We start from the raw sequence: 16,336 nt of genomic DNA on the forward strand, positions 1-16,336 counted from the left end.
CATAATCATTACAAAGTAGACAGTGCACCATGCCGCTCCTCAACCATTCCCTCTCTACTGGGCAGTGCGAAAGCAGCACATCCTCCCCCACATCCCAAAGGCTATCAGTCCTGCCCTGACAAGCAGTCTCTTCCCAATCGTCTTTGGCTGTTGGGCTTGGGTAATTAGAATGTTTCATTCCTGCAGTGCAACTTTGTCATCCAGGTCATCTTCGTATAATAGAATGCAAAATACACACAGGCTTCAAATAAAGTTTAACTAAATAAAAGTTCCAGCCCCTCTTGGCGACAGGTTCTGGGCGGCTCGGCTGCATTTAGTGTCTAGCTCAGAATGTGCATCTTATTCACAACGATAAAACAACTGGGAGCGATAAAACTACTTTGCTCGATTGCATTGATCAATTTGATGTGTGACATGTTTACATCTGTGAGACTGAGGATTGCAACTGCGATTACGCACGCAATCAGCCGAATGTTGCATTATGCATATGCATCGCAGTGTGCGTCCTTGAACACTCCACTGCAATCAGGACTGAGATCGCAGTGACTACGCAGACCCATCGCAGAGTGATTGGCAGGAAGTACCGTTTAGGGGTGGTGACGGGGGGTGGTCGGCGAAACGCAGGCGTGCCAGTGCGTTTGAACGCCATTGCAGTGTTGTGCATAAATTATCCACAACAATGCCATATGCAGCTTGTGTACTCACTGCGTGCGTGGTCGTTAGCAATTCCTGAGTAAGGTCAGACCTTGTGCAAGTGTGTGTGCGGCTGCGATGGTACTCGGTGTTATAGATGGTTTTGCAGTCTTGCTAAGTATTATGGATATGTGTAAGGTAAGGTGGGCGTCCTTATGTTGTGCTGCAACGGCATAGTAGTAGCATATATTCGCAGTGCGACTGCGTGCGTAATCGCTATTGCATTCGCAGTTGCGATCCGTACTGACTCAGGCCACAACTTTTTCTCATGCTACATTCCGTTGTGAGTCATCTGCGACTTTGTACATTTAAAACGAATTCCTGTGCGGTTAAAGTCACAGCCCAGCGTCTGTAGCACACTGTGAGTTGTGTTTTGCTGCGTCTAAAATGCGCATAAGAGGCAAAATTTAAAGAAACCGACAGTACACTGCACCTCTCCGAGCATCTCAGTGGCGCCAGGCATGTCACGCCGTATGGCGTATAGGTGTATGAGGACACATCTGTATTTTATTAAATATAAAGTTAAATCGTTTCTTTTTTTATTGATCCACCTAACACAAAAAATAGATCATTTATTTCATGCTTAAGAGAGTTCTTAAGCTGGCCACACACTAGACCAACTTACATCCAACCATCCAACTTGTTCATTGGTTGGAATGAAAATCTGGTAAGGAATGAAAGCAAATGACAATCAGCAATTTGCTCCCAAACGCCGGAAAATGGACAAAAACTGTTGTTTGAACAAATTGTTTAAATCAAACATTTAACAAACTTGTCTGAACGACCATTTTCATCTGTTTTCTGGCATTTAGGAGCAAATTGCTGATCATCATTTACTGCCATATGTTACCAGATTTTCATTCCAACCAATCAACTAGTTGGCTGGTTGGATGTAAGTTGGTCTAGTGTGTGGCCAGCTTTACTGTTTTGCTATTATTGAAGGGAGTCTTCGGCATACTTACCGACTTTTCTTGAAGCCTTTCCGGGAGCAGCCGTAGAGGGGCTCCTGCTCTTAGCGTCGGAGGGCGGGGTCAGTCTACATATGTAAATAGGCCCCACCCCCTTTACAGGGAAATCCTGCTATGCCGGTATGTGAGGAGGGGGCGGGGCTAAATGTCAAATTTCTTGGAAAATCACTAGGAAGTGGGCGGGATGCGGGAGAACTGCCTACTCTTTTGGGGGTGCGGGGGGTTACCCGAAAAATTGGGAGCCTCCCGCAACTCCCAGGAGAGTAGGCAAGTATGGTCTTAAGGAGCCCTATTCATTAAACTAGAACCTTGGGGTATTAAGAGGCCCAAAGTTTCTAACTATGCCACTGCCAAATAACGGGGAGGTTGAGGAAAGTACCAGGGAAGTGGGTCCTGGATGATGTGCTCCCCTCACACTTGCTCTGTTGATATCCCCTGTGGGATCGGGCAATCCCAGGAGTTGAGGTTCTAAAAGTAGGTAACTATGGTTACTGTGGTGCAAACATTTGAACTCTTATAAAGCAGATACCTGTACTGTAGACTATGGACATAGGGCCTGATGCAACACGGATCGCTATTGTGATCGCGGATGCGTAATCACACGCAGTTCTGCGAAAATATGCTAATGTTTGCAACTGCTCAGCCAGCATAGAAACGCCCACTACCGCTTTCTCACATCCGTAAGACCTCCTGCATGTATATCGGTAACATCGGCTTCTCAAGCAGAATTACAGCCCCTCTGACCTGTCTCAGAAATTGCAAGTCTCATTGCGCGCAGTGAGTACTCAGGCTGCGTATGCCGTCACAGTGGCTACTTTATGCACGCCCATGCAACGTCGTTTAAACAGACAGACACGCCTGCGTTTCTTTGACCACTCCCCCGTCACAACTCCCAAACGCTGACATCCCGGCACTCACTCTGCGATGGCTTTCTTTCTGCGTGCATGATTGTAGTGCGATCGCAATGCAGTACACACCACCGGGCTGATCTGCGTGCGCGGTTGCAATTACGATCCATGCTGAATCAGGCCCATAGTTATAGTGGGTGCAGTGGGGCCAGAGGCTTGGGGGAGGGGGCAGTTAACAATATGCCACATTGTAGTGTCACCAGTGCACATTATGCCACATAGTACCCCAGATCACCTTATGCCATTCAGCATCCCAGTATGTATTATGCCACATTGTAGTGCCCACAGTTCATATTATACCACACTGCTGTGTCCACAGTTCATATTATGTCACATTGTAGTGCCTTCAGTTCATATTATGCCACATTACAGTGACCCCAGTTCATATTATGTTATATTGCAGTGCCCCCAGTTCATTATTATATCACACTATAGTGCCTACAATTCCGATTTTTACATATTACAGGGCACCTTTTCATGTTATGTCATATTGCAGTGTATATCATATTATGGCACATTACAGTGCCCCAGTACATTATAACATCTACTACCCACACACACCCTTACTAGTATGATATCCACTACCCCTCCCCCACCCCACCAATATAACATCTACAACATGCACCACTACAATGTAACATAATATAAACTGGGGGCACTGGGCCTGCCTCTTAGTATGCAGAGGTACTGAGAAATTATGCTTATTCTGCAGGAATCTGTACAGAGATCTCCACCGCCTGTGTCTCTAATCCGCCACTTGCGTACAAAGACACAGCATCAGTAGCACCATCCAGCTTCCAAGAAACACTATGGATGGTCAGAAAGTCCATCCAAACTAAACCACCTTGGCCAGTGAAACTACGTACAGAGGGGATGCAGTCAGGAAGCTGACGGTCTAAATACCGACCGCCAGCTTCCCGACTGTCAAATCCCGGCAGGGTACTAATGACAGGCATCGAAATCCCGACGCCTGTCATTATTCCTACGCCGGGAGCTCATCGCCCAGCATACCGAACAAAGGCAGGCACGGACAGCTGCGGGGGGGGGTTAGGTTAGGGGCTACTGGGGGGGATTTAGGATTAGGCTAGAGGAATGGGGGTTAGTGTTAGGCACCCCCGGGGGAAGGTTAGGGTTAGGCACCCCTCCGGGAGACTTAGGTTTAGGTACTTACTGGGGGTTAGGGTTACTGGGGGGTTAGGGTTAGGCACTAGGAGGGGAGGTTAGGGTTAGGCACCCCTAAGGGAGGGTTAGGGTTGGGGGGGAGAAGATTAGGGTTAGGCAGTGTACTTACCCATTGGGATTTAGATGCCTGCCGGTCTTCTGCTGTCGGGATTTGAACCGCCGGGCATAGGTCTGGCAGTCATCCATATCGATCCCATACAAAGACGTGCTCACAAATCGCTTGTAACACACCTTCCTTTGCCCATTATCTCCCATTAACGCCCACTGTGAATCACTCGCGTCTAAATTCTCACCACAACCACCTTTGGTAAACCATCGTGACCCAAGTGCAGTACGACTCAGACGCATGCGCATCACAAAAGACATTGTCCAACTGCGCAAACATCAGCATACAGTAGCATCCACCTTTGAATAATAGCCCCCTGTGGGGTATATAATATGAGTGAGGGCACAACTATGGGGCATAAAATGAGCGACCACTGTGGGGCAAAGGCCCCTTCAAAATATTGCTGTGGGGAACACAAAGGTTCGGCTACACCCCTGCTATAGACATACAGTATATTTACAAATAAGCAAGCAAACAATTTCCTGGCTGGTGTAATAACAATGGGTCACTTAACAATACTACATCCAATGTGCCCACAGTGACCTCCTATCTGATATCTGACCATCGCTTGTCATAGGAATGTGCTCGTCATTGCTTTCACCCTTGAAAATAACAGCTAGTACCATTTCAGTAATACTCCTAGTGCAGATTACATATTACACATTAACTGGGTCACAGACATGCTAAATTAAGTAAAAGCAGATACTGTATCCAAGGACATAAATTTTTTGGCAATTACCTATCTTTGTATTGTGCAAGAGGATTTCATCACGTGACAAACCATCAGCATGCACATAAATTACAGTATTGCTGGATGTTATTTAAAGCAATAATCCCACATAGAAGGAATTTTTTTATTTAACTAACAAAGGTAACTTTTCCGCATGTGTTTTCGCCAAATCATTATCTCCTTTTCAAAATATCTCTGGAGGGCAGACAAGTATGGCTGCCGGTCACACTCACAAGCTCTCAGCACTGCATGTGAAAGCAAAGGGAGGAAAAGGACAAAGGAGGAAGTTTGCAGTGCACAGGTAGTCAGAGCTCACAGGGATGATGGCAATAACAGCATGTCTGCAGTACATGTACCTCTGCAATCCATCTTAAATAGGCTTTCACATGCTTTGATGGTAACTGAGTTGGGCTATGAATTGTCGGCTGAGTAGGGTGGTGAGATTGCAAATAGAATTCTCATTATACAGAACTTTGTTACGATTGTTGAAGGATAAAATCCACGCAACATTTAAGCTGTTTCACTCAGGTATGTGGTAGTAGCAAAGAATAAAGGTCTGGGCCGCTGATTTGAGAACGCCCCACCAGGCCGTAACTAGAGGTCTGCAAGCTGTTTCGCCGCACAGAGCGCAGGGCACCATTGCTGCCCCACGGACCCTGCATCTGGCAAGCAGGGTGCCTGGAATGGCACCCGGCAGCCAGTATCAGTGCTGCAGTTCTGGTCTGAGCGTCCTTTGGATGCTCCACACATGCACCCTCCAGTCTGTACAGCCGCCAGGAACATCCAGAGTATGCTGCTGTGGTGCCGCTGCTCTTCCCGTTACCCTGTTACGGCGCTGCGCCCCACCAAAGATCACAAGAGGCGTCTTGTGTAAAAGACGCCCACTGCAGGGTTTTGTGATCCGATGCTTCATCCAAAGACGCAGCATCAGATCAACTGCGTGTACATCGGACATCTGAGTAACACTAGGTTTACTCAGGATGTCCGGTGAAATAACGCTGCCAGGGCAAGTGAAGTTGCGGCCAAGGATGCAGCCACTGACTTTGGTGTGCCCGGAAAACGCGACCGACATGTCCTCATTTTCTACAATGCTGCCCATCCCGCCCCCAAATGCCAGCAGCAGATCTGCACATGCGCAGCGTGGCTTCTGTGCATTAACAAAAGCTAATTCCGGCGCTGTGTGCTAATCACTAAGTCATCCACATTGGGGGTCATTATCCATGGTTGCAGCAATGACTATATACAAACTCTGTATCAGTTTGCAGATTTCAACAGTTATATATATACACACTGGTCTGCGCTACCATATAGTGGTTTACCCCTTGGACAAATAATAGATGAGGATTCCCCACAGGAGTTTGAAATAAACAACCCAAGATTAAAAATTATAATCACAAATAAGATGGACAACGTTGTCCTAAAAAGAAAAACAGCTTCTGGAGAGAATAATGACAGATGCGTCAGTCCTTAAAAATATTTAATTAATCCATTTAAAATCTTTCCAACATTATGAAAGCAAGCACAATGAACATACAATTACAAAATAAAAAAATGTTATATAGTGTAACAACAAATAGAAGCAATACCTGTATGTTGCAGATCTCTTGATTCATTAGATGTTACAAATATCACAAACAATTCCTTTGAGTAGGTTCCTAGAAAATCTCTGTTTCAAAAGTAGCCGCCGGCTTATCCAGTTTTATTACTATTGACACTATATAGTGTAGAAAACAAGGTCCCGTCTTTACACTTTAAAGATGAATCACATAATAGAACATAGGGCCTGATTCAGAGCCGGACGCTCTGACCAGAGCGCTCGCTCTGAATCAGGACCGGCCTACCTAAAATTGGAGCGGCCTCCTGGCCACTCGCATAGCTGTGGGTGACCACCCACAGCTTATGCGAGCGGCCAAAAAGATGGTCGCGATGGTCAAGACCATCGCGACCATCGGGCTTGCGACGAGACCCGTGCGGTAGGGTCTCGTTGCCGCAAGTCCTGGAGTGATTTTGGCTCTATCAGAGCCAAAAGCACTCCCAATGACATCACTAGTGATGTCAGTGGGGCCGGACCCAGACCTTAGGCGTTCCCATGGGAACGCCTCCGTCACACCCTCCGTCACACTCACCATCGACAGCACGCCCCCTTTGGTGTGAGACCCCGAGCAATGGCTTCCCCGTCGCTCGCCGGGTCTCGCGCATGCGCACGACGGAGGCGCCTCCGTCGTGCGCATGCGCATTTGGGTAACATCGACCCGCTTGCGAGCATACAGCGCTCGCGAGGGGGTCTGAATGAGACCCATAGTCTGCACTCTGACCAGTATAATTTCAGAATTCAGATTTTAATTGCTTCAGTGGACCTCCTTATAAAAGTGTGATCAGCACTTTATAAGCCTGATAGGTACGGCAGCACATTTATCATAGATGTCAGATTATCTGCAAAGTCTTAATAGCAATCAGTCAGAATGTCATGAGGCAGCAGCAGGGAATAGACGAAACTGGGGGGTGGTCCGGGGGTGCACAGGACCACCCATTAGCCCAGTTTGCTTAAAAAAAATGGCCACCGGGGGAGCTGCTGCGCATACCCAGCAGCAGCTCTTCCCACAAGCGGTAAAGCAAAGGAGCAGCAGGTAAGTGCTGGCGGCGACTGCAGGGAGGGGGGGTGGGGATTGGAGCTGTGCATAGTGCTGAGGGGGGAGGGGGGGATTGGAGCTGTGCACTTTGCTAAGGGGGGAGGGGGGAGGGGGAAGTGGAGCTGTGCACAGTGCTGAGGGGTGATTGGAGCTGTGCACAGTGCTGAGGGGGGGAAGTGGAGCTGTTCACAGTGCTGAGTGGGGAGCGGGGGATTGGAGCTGTGCACAGTGCTGAGGGGGAGGGGGGGATTTGAACTGTGCACAGTGCTGAGGGGGGATTGGAGCTGTGCACAGTGCTGAGGGGGGATTAGAGCTGTGCACAGTGCCGAGGGGGGATTGGAGCCATGCACAGTGCTGAGAGGGAAGGGGAGGATTGGAGCTGTGCACAGTGCTGAGGGGGGAGGGGGGTTGGAGCTGTGCACAGTGCTGAGGGCTGAGGGGGGTATTGGAACTGTGCACAGTGCTGAGGGGGGGAGGGGGGATTGGAGCTGTGCACAGTGCTGAGGAGGGAGGAGGGGGGACTGGAGCTGTGCACAGTGCTGAGGGGGGATTGGAGCTGTGCACAGTGCTGAGAGGGGGAATTGGAGCTGACTGCACAGGGGTCTGGGGAGGAAGGTTGGCGCTAACTGCACAGGGCTGGGGGGATTGGAGCTGAATGCACAGGGCTACGGGGGAGGGGGGATTGGAGCTTACTGCACAGTGGGCTAGGAGATATGGTTGGAGCTGACTGCAAAGGGCTGGAGGGGGGTTGGAGTTAACACAGGGCTGGGGTGACACGGGCTGGGGAATGATGCTGACGCACACTGTGGCTGGGGGAATGGGGCTGAGAGATGCACTGGGGCAGAGATGCACACTGGGGTCGGGGAAATGGGGCTTAGAGGCACACTTGGGCAGAGAGACGCATGCTGGGGCTGATAGACGCACACTGGGGTCAGGGAAATGGGGCTTAGAGACACTGGGGCAGAGAGATGCACACTGGGGTCGGGGAAATGGGGCTTAGAGACACACTGGGAAGTACACAGGGGCTGAGAGACGCACACTGGGTCGGGGCAATGGGGTTGAGAGATGCAGACTTGGGTCGGGGGAAAGGGGCTGGGAGACACTCTGGGGCTGAGAGGTGCACACTGACGTTGGGTGAATGGGGCAGCGAGACGCACACTGGGGCCGGAGGAATGGGGATGAGAGATACACTGGGGCTAAGAGATGTACACTGGGGCCAGGAGAATGGGGATGAGAGATTCACTGGGGCAGAGAGACGCACACTGGGGCCGGGGTAATGGGGCTGAGAGACTCACTGGGGCAAAGAGATGCACACTGGGGCTGAGAGATGAACACTGGGGTCGGGGGAATGGGGCAGAAAGACGCACACTGGGGCTGGTGGAATAAGGCTGAGAGCCACAGGTGGGCCTGGGGATGGAAAGAGACAAGGGGGCCTGGAGATAGAGAAACATGGAGGCCTGGAGATAAAGAGACACAGAGATCCTGGAGAACCACAGAGGGGCCTGGTGATGGAGACATTGGGGGGTCTGGGGTAACACAGGGGAGCCTGGAGAGACACAAAAGTTTGATCAGGGAAATCACATTTTTCCTGCACAAAAGCTTCTGTTACTACAGTATATATTATCTGGTTATGATGATGACATGGGTTATATTTCTACGTAAACAGACAATGTTATCTCCTACATGAATAGTGAATACCGGCTGAAGACGCTGCCCAGTGAGGCTCAAATTCCTCAGAGGTTCCCCTTTGCAGATAAACCACCATATAGGTAAGAAAAGACTTTCAATCAAACTGACTGGTGTCCCAAAAACCCGCCTAGTGGTGACACCAAGGTGACAGGAGCCGGGTGCTGCACTGTAGCATTAAATGCAGCACCCGGCTCCTGACAGTATGAAGGAGCCGGCACTGCACAGTGCTCACCCGTACTTCTTCCACACACCAGACCACTGGGGTTCGGGCTGCGAGGCCATTCCCCCTTCTCCAGTGACCAAGCCCCCTGTTCAAGAGGCCATGCCCCCTTTTTTGGCGGCGCGCGGCGTAGCCACCCATTACCAGATTTCTAGTTTCACCTATGGGCCAGGGATATCGAGAGCCTGACAGGATATGCAGAATAGCCGCGCTGTCTTGCAGGTTCCAGAGTAAATTGAATCCATTGTTTTTATATCAATGTGGTTTAAATAACAGGATGTGTCACAGATTAGGCTTTTGAAATGTCCACACATAGTTAATTGTCTATACTGTCATTCATTAAGCATCACCTGTGGAAGCAGGATATAAGGGATTTCCATTGGCCTCCCTAATACCTTTGAAAAAGTCACATGGCTCTTTGACGAAACGCGTTAGTTGGACGCTACTACCAGTTTGAAAAATTTGCATTGATCTCTGCTTAACTATACCGCTTTTATATCTAAATTCCGGGTCTGACCTGGAGGTTGGAACAGGGTATTCAGGATATTCCTGAGTTGGCGCCGCTCACACCGGAGCTGGGTCTGCAGTGACCCGACTCTTCCAGGGTGGAAGTGGATGCTTGGAGATGACGTTATCTCCAAGTGCCATTGAAGTCGGCCAACCGGCCGGCATGCAGCGCGCTCCAGAATATTGTGACCCGGATCGTGCAGTTTACACTGCAGGGTTTCACGGGTCATTCCCATGTTAAACCCTGCAAGTTACCTGGGTTGGATTGCCGGGTCACTCGACCTGGGAATCCAGCCCTGTCCCCTTTTACACCAAGGAGCTACCCGGGTTAACCCTGCAATAACCCGGGTTTTAGTTCTGGTGTAAAAGGGGTATTGCTCTGGATACCGCAAGATAGTGCAGTATTCTGATATTCAGGCTCTCGATATCCCTGCTGCTGCCTCACGACATTCTGCTGATTGCTATTAAGGGGGCCCCCATAACGGCTGGACAGCACTCAGTAAGTATACCCTGGAGTACCGAATGGCCACACCTGTGGAACCGGAGATGAACTAAGTTGATCACTACCCTCCATGCACACCTGAACATCAGAGCTATATACCTGGTACTGGAGATTAACGCGCTGACTGTGGCCGATGGTATAATCAATTGTCCGTATTACCAGCAGAGGATATGCATATGGTCCGTAAGTGATACTATCATTATATCACAAGTTTATTAGTAAGTGAATGTTACTCTACACACAGGAGGAGACTTTGCAGATAATCTGACATCTATGATAAATGTGTTGCCGTACTTATCAGGCTTATAAAGTGCTGATCACACTTTTATAAGGAGGTCCACTGAAGCAATTAATATCTGAATGCTGAAATTATACTGGTCAGAGTGCAGACTCTGGGCCTGATTCAGACCCGTTCGCTAGACTGCATGCGCACGTAGCCTGCCAATGTTTGCAATCTGCACATGCATATAAGACGCAGTGCGCGTGCGCGAACCAGTCCATGTGTTTGCACCCTGTACACAGACGTCCCTCCAGAATGAGTGACAGGAAATGACATTTGTGGGTGGTGACAGGGGGTGGTCGATGGTAACGCAGGCGTGTCTGTGCGTTGGAACGCCGTATCAGGGGCGTGCATAATAAAGATGCATCGTCAGCTTACACGTCACATGGCTGAATTACACACAGCAGCACTTGCAGTGCTTGCGGTAGGGTATGGTCAGCCACAAGTGCTGCGTATGGGTCCGATGTTACTCGATGTTACCGATTGTTTAATACACTTCCTGGAGATGACGTGTGTGACTAAGGGAAAGTGGGCGTCTTGTGACAGGCTGGTGGGCGTCTAAATACATACCATGACGGCACAGTAAGACATAGGGGGTCATTCAGTACGCTCACAAGCGGGTCGATGTTCCTCACTGCGCATGCGCACGACGGAGGGAGCTCCGTCGTGCGCATGCGCGAGACCCGACGAGCGACGGGCTCACCATCGCTCCGGGTCTCGCACCAAAGGGGGCGTGCTGTCGATGTTGATTGACAGCACGCCACCTTTGGTGGGCGTGCCGGGGGCGTGCCTGCCAGACGGAGGCGTTCCCATGGGAGGCGTTCCCGTCTGGGTCCGGCCCCACTGACATCACTAGTGATGTCAGTGGGAGTGATTTTGGCTCTGATAGAGCCAAAATCACTACAGGGCTTGCGACAGGGAGACCCTACCGCAGGGTCTCCGTCGCAAGTCCGATGGTTGCGATGGTCAAGACCATCGCGACCATCTTTTTGGCCGCTCGCATATGCTGTGGGTGGTCACCCCTAGCTATCGAGCGGCCAGGAGGCCGCTCCATTTTCAGGGAGGAGGGCCCTGATTCAGAGCGAGCACTCTGGTCAGAGCGTTCAGCTCTGAATCAGGCCCATAGTGCTAGCGATCGCGGGATTTGCATACTTTAGCCTAGCGCACAGGTGTGAATCAAGCCCTATGTTCTATAATGTGATTCCTCTTTAAAGTGTAAAGTCGGGACCTTTTTCTCTACACTATATAGTGTCAATATTAATAAAACTGGTTAAGCCGGCGGCTACTATTGAAACAGAGAGATTTCTCCGGGAGCCTACTCAAAGGAAGTGTTTGTGATATTTGTAACATCTAATGAACCAAGAGATCTGCAACATATTGCTTCTATTCGTTGTTACATTGTATAATAAAAATTTATTTTGCAAATTCATATTAAATCCAGAGTTAGTCCTTTTTAAAGTAACCAAATATATTAGTCATCCAACTGTGTTTGCATGTAAGGATGTAACTAGTACTTTGTGGGCCACATAGCAAGAACTTAAAAGCCCCGCCTCCCAGAGGTAAAAAAAACACATACATTTACCCCCACACAGAGCCCATTCATGTTATGCCACACAGAGCCCATTCAGCTTATGCCACTCAGTAGTACATGATGTCATGCAGTAGTAGTGAGCCTTGTACATTATGCCACACAGTAATGCCCCTTGCATTACACAGTAATGCCCCCTTGCACATTATACCACACAGTAATGCTTTTTACAGATTCTGGGCGGGATGCATGACGCATCGCACTCGCGATGCGATGCATTGCGTCAGTCATCGCATGCATGCCGGCGTTGGTAAAGCCGGTATGCATGATGATCCCTACAAAGTGCCGCTCTGTCGGTAAGAGCGGCCCTTTGCGGTGGAGGGTCTTCCGGGTCTATGAGCCAGAAGCCCCTACGGAGTCCTTCTGTGCATGCACAGAAGGACGCACGTGCAGTGGGGGTGCTGGGAGGTATCTGATTGGATCCCTCTATCAGCACTCTGCAGAGAGAAGCCCATAGGCTTCTATGGGTAACGCCATAAGGAAGATGGCATTACCCACCACAACCAAGCACTCCGGGGCTTGGTGCAAATGAGAACTGTAGTCAAACAGCATTTTCGGGGTTTTACCGCATTTCTCGACTTGCTGTATCCCGCTATATGCCACATAGTAGTAGTGCACCATATAACACATTATGCCACACAATTGTAGTGCCGCCTACACATTATGCCCCCCTCCCCCAGCAACTCACTTCCCCATGTCCCTCAAGCAGCCTCTCGCCTCCCCCTGTGTGCCTTCAACAGCCAGCAGGTGTGGATTTGGTGCCGGGCCGGCAGCTAACTACAGCTGGCGCACCGGCAGGCAGCGGCAGACATGGACAAACAGTGCCAGCAGAATTTTAATTTGTCACCGGTTGCAAGCCAATCGGAGTTCAGCAGACCGGCAGCCAATCGGGAGCCATCACTGCTGATTGACTGTTGGTCCATGAGCTCTGATTGCCTCTCGATCGGTGGTGCTGTCTCTCCATGTCTACCTGCCGGTGCACCAGCTGTAATCAGCTGGCGGGCCGGCACCAAATCAACATCACTGACACCCGAGCCCCCTTGGCGCCCATGACTGGATCGGCTCACCTTGTGTGCGTGACTGGGTGCAGGTGGAACGGCGGACGACAAAGGCGGCTCTGGCACCATAGCAGCTGCACCCCTTACACACGTGATAGTTACACCACTGTATGCATGCATGTTAGCAAACAGTAGGGTCCTTTTCAGGATGAATGGAATGGGGTTATAGGCGAGGACAATGTAAACAAATAAAGACTGCGGGTGTACAACAGGGTCCAGTCTTCAACCCGGGCAATGCCGGGAATTACAGCTAGTGTTTCATAACTGCTCAGAGTGGATGCTGACTTTACTTTCAGTACAAATTAACTATTCCCAGTAGCTTTGTGTAAAATTTAATGTATTAGGGCATAATTCAGAGATGTATACTAAGCTGCTTGCGCAGTTTACTGATAATCGCTAAACTGCGTAAATATCGGCATTGCGTACGTCTCTGAATCAGGCCCTTAGTTTCCAAAATCCAGCTTTTGCCTTTTACTGACAGAAAAAAATACTTACTGAAAGATTTTATTGTGATTCATATAACATTCATAGAATTTCATATACATTTTGCCATTTGTTCTGGTGCAGTATTAATAAAGCTCCAGGTTGGTATTACCACAGCTCAACAGTGCCCAAAGAACAGGCAGTGGCATAACCAGGGTCTTTGGTGCCCAGGGAAAGATGGTGCCCCCCCCAACTGTCGGCTTGATTCATTACAGATTGCTATTGCAGCTGCGATTACACACACAGGCCCTGATTCAGAGCCGGACGCTCTGACAGAGCGCTCGCTCTGAAGCAGGGCTGTCCCTCCTTCATTTTGGAGCGGCCTCCTGGCCACTCGCATAGCTGTAGGTGACCACCCTCAGCTATAGTGAGCGGCCAAAATGATGGCCGCGATGGTCAAGACCATCGCGACCATCGGGCTTGCGACGAGACCCTGCGGTAGGGTCTCGCTGCCGCAAGCCCAGGAGTGCTTTTGGCTCTATCAGAGCCAAACGCACTCCCACTGACATCACTTGTGATGTCAGTGGGGCCAGCCCCAAACGGTATGCGTTCCCATGGGAACGCCTCCGTCTGGCCAGCCACGCCCCCGGCCCGCCCACCAAAGGGGGGGCGTGCTGTCACTCAACATCGAGAGCACATCCCCTTTGGTACGAGACCCGGAGCGACGGCTTGCCAGTCGCTATCCGTGTCTCGCGCATGCGCATGCGCACGTCGGAGCCGGCTCCATCATTCACATGCGCACTGGGCCACCATCGACCCGCTTGCGAGCGCTCAGCACTCGCGAGCGGGTCTGAATCAGGCCCACAGTTCTGCTGCGAAAATTGCTAAGGTTTGCAACTGCTGAGCCAGCATAGAGACGCCCAATACCGATTTCTCACATAGGACAATCTGTGTATACTGTTGCAATTGCGCTCTGTGATGAATGAAGCCCTGTATGCACATGCCAAAAACTGTGCATGGCCACATGCTACAAGGGGCATGGGCATTGAAAAACGGGGACATGACAAACCACCGTTTCTCATCACTCTGGGAACATTCCTTTCCATATGCAACTTAATGCCCCCAGTAGTAGTGCCTCTTATGCAATTCCCCTAGTAGTAGTGCCCCTTATGCCATGCCCCTAGTAGTAGTGCACCTTATACAATGCCCCAGTAGCAGCGCCCTTTATGCCATGCCCCCAAGTAGTAGTGCCCTTTATGCAATGCCCCTTATGCAGTGCCCCTTATGCACTGCCCCCAATAGTGCCCCTTATGCAGTGCCTTCAGTAGTGCCTCTCATGCAGTGCCCCCAGTAGTGTCCCTTATGCAGTGCCCCCAGTAGTGTCCCTTATGCAGTGCCCCCAGAAGTGCCCCATATACAGTGCCTCTTATGCAGTGCCTTCAGTAGTGCCTCTTATGCAGTGCCCCCAGTAGATATCGCAGCTGGGTAGTACACTTACTGTCAGTGACTGTACTACCTGGCGCCGGCGGCGGTGTGTTTGTTTTACTGTGTAGAGCCACTAGCGGCACTGACCTGGACAGCGGCCGACAGTTGCACTGTCCAGGGCCTTTAAGAGCCAGCCTAGGCTAGGGGGGGAGTGGGGGCGTCGATTAATTGTGGGAGACAAAGATCCTAGTTGCAGTGCTACGCGCTGGGGAGGGGGCCGCTGTGAGCACCTCAGCCTGGCGCTAATCCAGGGTAGGGGTGCGATCAGTTATATCAGTCCCCCCCACAGGCATAGCAATGAACAGTCTTCCATTGCAGCCCCGCACACAGCAGCATGTGCTGGGCTGTTGTCTGGTAGAGGGAGGGGGGCGGTATCGGACTTGGGCCCCTCCAAAAAATCCAGAGCCCGGGTAATTAAATACCTGCTCAGCTCCCCTCTCGGCGCCCCTGGCACTGTCCACTAGCATTGACAGGGGCGCGTTTCAAAACTTTCACAGTCTGTTGCACGCTAGTACACAAGGGGTAGGCTAAAACTAGCATTTGCATATTACCGCCGCTGCAACGCCGCAAAAGTTTGTAGACGCGGTTGCGCATGCATTAGCGTTCCCCTCTGAATCAGGCCCTGTGTCACTAGCAACGCCCTCCCCGTCTAGACCAGAGAGATGATCAACTATGACTGCTCTCTGCTATGCCAACCACTGTAGTCCCAAAACAGGACATTGTACATCACATTAATATACAATAATTAATCACTTGCAGTAATAATTTTACCTTAAAGTACATAACATAGCTAAAACACTCCCTACATACTGACCGGGGCAGTAACTAGGGTAGTGCGACCAGTGGCACAGGGCACCGCAGGGCAGGGGGCGCTGTTTGGGCCTGTAAATTTTCCTGTTTATTATCATTCTCACTTGTAGCTTCCTCTTCTTTTATCCCCAGCATCTCCTGGCCTCCCCTATCTCTTCCCTGGTCCTTCCCCATGAGACCATGGCCCTTTTTCAGGTGCACTATCTTATGTCCCTATTTAAAAAATGAGGGGGGGTGGCGCCAATGCTCCCTCTGGCACAGGGCACCAGCAAGTCTAGTTACGACTCTGTGTCTGTAAAAGTACAGACTGCAACCCAGGCTGCCGATGCCTACCTCCAAGACAGTTTTCTGGAGCCACGACAAAGGGTTACAGCTTAGTATCCTAGAGTTTTAAAAAGTTAGAGGGGTGGGCAATAAGCGGCCCTCCAGCTTTTGTTGAACTATACATCCCAGCATGCCTTGCAACAGTTTTATGGGCAAAAAGCAAAACTGTGGCAGGACATGGGATGTGTAGTTATACAACAGCTGGGGTGGGGGGGGGGGGCGATAATAACTAC

General features: G+C 50.3%; 1 protein-coding gene across 1 annotated transcript in view; it reads right to left on the bottom strand.

Moving 5' to 3' along the window:
- Window positions 1-16,336, bottom strand: part of PGR (progesterone receptor) — a 114,750-nt gene that overhangs the window by 85,113 nt on the left and 13,301 nt on the right. The gene's annotated exons all lie outside the window — the stretch shown is intronic.

Source organism: Taudactylus pleione, unplaced genomic scaffold (genome assembly GCF_031769625.1).
Source record: "Taudactylus pleione unplaced genomic scaffold, aTauple2 ptg000711l, whole genome shotgun sequence".
Lineage (NCBI taxonomy): Eukaryota > Metazoa > Chordata > Amphibia > Anura > Myobatrachidae > Taudactylus > Taudactylus pleione.